Genomic DNA, 6,000 nt, shown 5'->3' on the forward strand with positions numbered 1-6,000 from the left:
GTAAATTAACTCATTATTACCTTGTAAATGCTTACTACCAATGTAATTATGACTTCCTACATGGACACTAAGCATTGAAACATAACTTTTAAATCCAGTAGCCTCCTCTGGATGCCTCAGGGGAAATTATTACATGCTAAATAGAAAGAAATCTCAGTTTAAGATTAAAAAATGTCAAGATACATGCTTAGAGCTACTGTTAATGAGATATTATCAGAATCAGGGTCTCCTTAGTTATTTCAAAGCACAAATGACATGCTCTCATCTTTATAGGCTTGACAAAGTTCAGACAACTGAGTTCAGACAACTGAGTTCAGACAACTCAGTTTCTAAGCTGAGTTGAAATCTTTACAGATAAACTTTTTCAGGTTTACAAAGTTTCAGCCAATAAAAAAAGCTGAAAACATTTCTAAAATAAATCTATCTGTCAAATGTCACTTGGTGAAATTGTGTTTAGTGTAGACACAGAATTTAAGAGGCTGACTTGTCCCTGATGCTGAGATTTAAGGCAAAAGGAGAAGGAACAACAGAGGATGAGATGGTTGGATGGCATCACCAACTCAGTGGACATGGATTTGAGCAAACTCCGGGAGACGGTGAACGACAGGGAAGCCTAATGTGCTGCAGTCCGTGAGGTCACAAAGAGTCGGATGTGACTTAGCCACCGAACAACAGCATTAGCCACTCATCAAGTAAGGATCAAAGATGCGGTCAGACTGGGTCTCAGGTGCAGCTGGAGTGTACCAAGGGTAGTTTTATGGGGTATACTAAGCAAAGATTCCTTTTAGGAGAGTAGATATGAAAATAAACTCATTTTTAAGTTTCCCTAGGTCCTCATAGAAATTGAGAAAGTAGGGTAGGATGTGGCTCATGTCCAGTGGTGTGTTCTTAAACACTAAACAACTGGCTTTCAAAGTGGGTGGTGGGGAGGCCCTAACTTACCCTGTTTGTGGACTTCTGTAAATAATTCATGCGGCAGGTTTCATGCTTCCAGCGTGAGATCGCTGAACACATAGATGAGTAGAGACACCGAGCATCGCTCCTGCAAGCTGGCATCCCTGGGGCCCAGCACTTCACTGACTCTCTGAAGAACGCTGGCCTGTCTCTGCCTTACTCCCTTGTTGTTTAGCTGTCCAGGCATGTCTGACTCTTTTTTGCCACGCCATGGATTGGGAATTTTCAGGCAAGACTACTGGAGTGGGTTGCCATTTCCTTTCTCCAGGGGATTTCCCGACCCAGGGATCAAACCCATGTCTCCGGCCTGATTCTCCTGCATTGCAGGCAGATTCTTCACCATTGAGCCACTAGAGAAGCTCCTACTTCCTCGCTGGCTCATCATAAAATGGAAACTCAGGGACATGGCAATAAATTCGGTTGACGCTGATAGCTCAGAAGTGGCACGCTGCATGGCTTGGAGGGTGGGGGCAGTGGCATTAGTGCTGTAGTCTGTGGAGGGTGGCCCCTGCAGTTGTGCAGGAAAAAAGCCCGTCCAGCCATATATGCATATGGAAGACTGGCTACAGGTCCATTTGCTTCACTTAACTCCCTGCAGACACACCGAGCGATTCACGGGCCTCACATATCTCCTGCTCCGTGCCAGGCTGCCTGGCCAGCCCACTCCCCTCCTCCAATACAAGCTTGGCCTGCTTCCCTTTGGGCTCTGATATTCCTGGCCCTCTTCATGGGCTGTGTGAGCCGGACTAGAGGTGAATCGAGGTCACGGGGGCATCTAATAGCTGTGTTGAGAAGCATAAAGGTGTTCCAGGAAACAGCCTGGGAGGGAGGGCGGAGAAATCCCAGGGTGCCCACAGCCCTGACGGCAGCCTAGGAGCCCTCAGGCACAGTGTCCATTTTCTGGGGGAGGGAAAAAAATAAATCAGCGTTCCACGGGCAGCTGAGTTACCCTGAGGAGACCTCACAGCTCAGCTGGCTTCCCCAGTGAGTCAAGGCTGCCTGAACCCCCAGGGGAGCCTGATGAACTCTGTGGGGTCTCTGCGCGGGCCGTCACACCGGGCTCATCCCCACTTGGTGGACAGGAGCTTTGAAATTGAAGAGCAGCAAGCCTGGTTGATGGATGGTGTTGTCTTAGCCTTTCTGGAGGGAAAAACTCACTTTGGGAGGACAGGGGAAATAGATTGACCTTGTGGCGCTCAGCACTCGCAAACCCAGGGACGGTCCCAGAGGGCAGGCCATCACTTGCCCAGCTATCTAGGGGCGCGGAGGGAAGCACCATTGGAAAGACAGGGATTCAGGGGTCCTGGGAGCAAGCAGGGCCAGACTCTGCTGAGGGCCCTGATCTCAGGGTGATCTGTGTCTGCGGGCCTTGTCCCCGCCACCTCCTTCCTCCCCGCCACACAACTTATACAGGCTTGTCACTTCTTCCAAGGAGGGGGGAGCAAAAATAATAACAGAGGTGTTAGCACACAGCATCATAGCTACCAAGATTTCCTCTGCCAAAAATGCCCTGTGAAGTGGTCCTTATAATTATCCTATGAGATTAGGGAATTCTTCAAAGAGAATGTCAAGCTATAAGAGTCTGTAGAATATGTGCACAGTATATAGTATATAGAAGCTTTCAGTTGCAAGTACCATGAGACTGACTTGGAGGCAGCTTAAGAGAAAGAGCAAAGACATGATGGTTGGGGGCAGGGGGCAGATAGTCAATGGGGGAAAGAGGTTATTGGCAGGTTATAAGGCCATTTCACAGAAAGCAAAACAGAGAGGCTGCCGGGGCTGTGGACTGGAGCCGGGACTGGAGCTTGGGGGAACCCGTGTGCTACCAAGTTACGCTTCTCTAGCTACAGAATCGGCCTCTGCACATAGAGCCACAGGACGGCAGAGGGTGTCCTGAATTTTCCACATTGCAGTCCAGGGATGAAGGAGACTTCTCTTTCCATCGGTGTCTACAAGTTTCCTAGCTGAGGCCAGGAGCCACCCCTGCTCGGTCAGCTGTGGAAAAGGCACAAGGTCTGGGCAAAGATTCTGATTTCATCTAACCAAGGTCTCTGTGGCCTGAAAATGCGAGTTCTGTCTTGCTTTCTACTGGAATCCCTCTTCACCCATGAAAACATACATCAGAATGGAAAAGTCAGGGACTTGAATCAGGCAAATCTGGGCATAGACCTCATTTTCCCTCTTATTAGCTGTTTAGCAAATAATGACCTGCTCTAAAACTCAATTTTGTCTTTATCCTAACAAGAGATGCATGTTCTCAGGCCCAGAGGTCCTCAGAGTCCTGGGACCCTCAGCACCAGCCTCCTCTGAGAACTTGCTAGAAGTGCACATTGTCAGGCTCCACCCAGGACTGGCTGCACCAGAGACTGGGGGGTGGTGGGGCTCACTGACTTGTGTTTTAACAAGGCCTCCCTGAGGACACACGCTGTGTGTGAGCGCCTCTGCCCCGGGGCTCTGCAGGGAGCCCCTGCGAGCCTAGATGGCGGACCACAGAGCCCTGGCTAAGGTCGCATTGGGCCTGCCACCCCACTTCCGTCTTCTCCCACAACAGTCTGTACAAGCAAACCCTAGGCAGGAAGCCTTTGGAGTCCAAAATCTTTGTATTTTTCACAGGGAGAAGTGGGGCCTCTCCACCCTAAATCATTTGAGGATTAAAGACTGGAGGTATTTGAAGGAATAGGGCGTTCGTTCAGTGGCCGAGGAGGGCATGCCAACCCACTTCAGTATTCTTACACGGACAAGCCCATGGACAGAGAAGCCTGGCGGGCCGCAGTCAGTCTATGGGGTGGCAAAGAGTAGGACATGACTGAAGTGATTTAGCACGTACGCACACATCTCCTGGCCAGGTGCTTTTTGAGCTACAGAAAATTGCAGGCCCAGCCTGACGCTAGCAGAGTTGAAGGAAGTTCTCAGGAAAATGTTTCTGCCCTCCTAGAGCTCCTAAATCCTGAAGGAGGAGAGGAAGCAGAGGGAAACTGCAGACCATATCTCTTCCTCACCAAAGGAGAGGCAAAGCAGACAGGAGAGTGGAAGCCTGCAGCTTCAGACAGGATGGGACAAAACTCTAAATACTGTGCTGACACTATGCCAGTAACTGGGCGTAAATGGAAGTGCTGGGATGACACCCATATGGATTTATGGCTTTGAAAGGATGTGGATGAACAGGGTTGACAGCAATTGCTGGAAAAAATAAATGAGGGTGTTTGAGATTCTCTTTGGAATATACATAAGCATTGTGGGTGCTTTATAAGGAGCTGCCACTTTTTGAGTGCGTGTATGAGCCAGACTCTTTCTAAAGCAATGACAGAAGGTGACATGAAATTTTCATGAACACTTTGAGGAGTTTATTCTGATTCGTATGCTACACGGAAGGGTACGAATGTTCAGGGGAAGGGCACTAAGTGGCCAAACACTGCACAGAGAAGTGGAGTGCCCAGCAGAGTCAGGGCCCCATGCACAGCTTGCTGACCCCAAAGCCAAGTCGTAGCCACTGCCTTTGCATGGGAGTGATTTTAACAACGCGTTAATCCCTAAATCGGGGAGAGTACTCATTTCCTTCTGGGAAGCAGTGCCTGAGCTTTGCAGATTGCCGTTCATCAGCCCACGTGAATCCCACACAGGGGCCCTGGCCAAAGAGTCTGGGAGACTCACAGACCTGCTCTTTGAGGGCCAGAAGGCCACTTTGCTGAGCCGGCACATATGTGGCCTGGATTTGCTACTTGGAATTCAAGCCAGGATGAAGTCCCAGGGTTCAGTTTTGCTCCTCAGGCAAAGCTCTAGACAGAGCCTAGGAAAGGGCTTTGCCATAGAAAGCCTGCTGAGTCCCTGGGCTCCATTCAGAATGGCAGCCTCCGTGGGTCTCTCTGGGGGCAGGGGGCATCCTCCAACCCTGCGAGCTTCATCAGAGCCGTTCATTGCCTTGGTCTCCCCCTCACACACACCCGTTTATGAGCATGAATCACAGATTTCCAAATAACGAGCATGAACTATTTTAATTTTTTTCACACCCACTGCAAAGCCCAGCTCCTTCTCAGCCTCCCTTCCAGCTGTCTGCGTGTCAAGTGGCTTCTGACTCTCTGAGGGGAGGAGCAGGGCTGGTGGAGCTATTCCGTCAGCCCCCAGGAGGTTCGACACTCGCAGCAATTTGTAGTGAAATTACCAGCTGAAGTTGGTTTAGATCCTGGCCGGAGCCCTCCCTGAAGGGTGTGGCCTGAGAGCCCGGCAGTGTGCCGTAGGTGAGCGTCTTACAGCGGAGGACTTGGCTGAGGATCAGGTTGGGGAGACAAAGGGGTGGGGTTTGTACCATTGAGGCTGCCAGCCCCCAGATGCTGTGCTTGGGGTCACCCTAGTTCTTTTTTTCAGCCTCTCAAAATATAATGCTATTCATTCTGATAAAACTAGGAGATGCACAGGCTGGCTGGGATCGGACCCTCTCATGGGTCAAATTTACGCGGCAGTGGGGGGGTGGGGGAGGATGGAATCTGTAGGCTCAGTTGTGCTCTGGATCTTCATAGATTTAAGTAGATTTAATTAAGATCTGGGGATTCCCTGGTGGCTTAGACAGTCAAGTATCTGCCTGCAGTGTGGGAGACCTGGGTTTGATCCCTGGATCGGGAAGATCCCCTGGAGAAGAGAATGGCTACTCACTCCAGTATTCTGGCCTGGAGAATCCCATGGACTGAGAAGCCTGGGCTACAGTCCTTGGGGTCACAAAGAGTTGGACGTGACTGAGTGACTAAACTTCAATTAAGATTTAATTCCTAAAATAGGAGTTAATATGCACCCTTCATGCTTCTAATTGTGTAGTTGCTGTAGATGCAATGCTATCTGAAATACTGCTGAAGCTCAACCCGACCTTTGTATGCTGTTGACTAAAAAATATATATTCACAGCCTAAAAGTTGAGTGTTATGTTTTATTCCACAGGAATTTTTAGGACTTCAAGCCCAGGAGTCAGCATCTCAAGTGACCCTGAGAGAACTGCTCTGAGGAGGTGAGGGGAAAGCCAGGGTATATACAGGAGTTTTGCAACAAAGGGCGGGTAGTC

This window comes from Odocoileus virginianus, chromosome 16 (assembly GCF_023699985.2).
Source record: "Odocoileus virginianus isolate 20LAN1187 ecotype Illinois chromosome 16, Ovbor_1.2, whole genome shotgun sequence".
NCBI classification, from domain to species: Eukaryota; Metazoa; Chordata; class Mammalia; order Artiodactyla; family Cervidae; genus Odocoileus; species Odocoileus virginianus.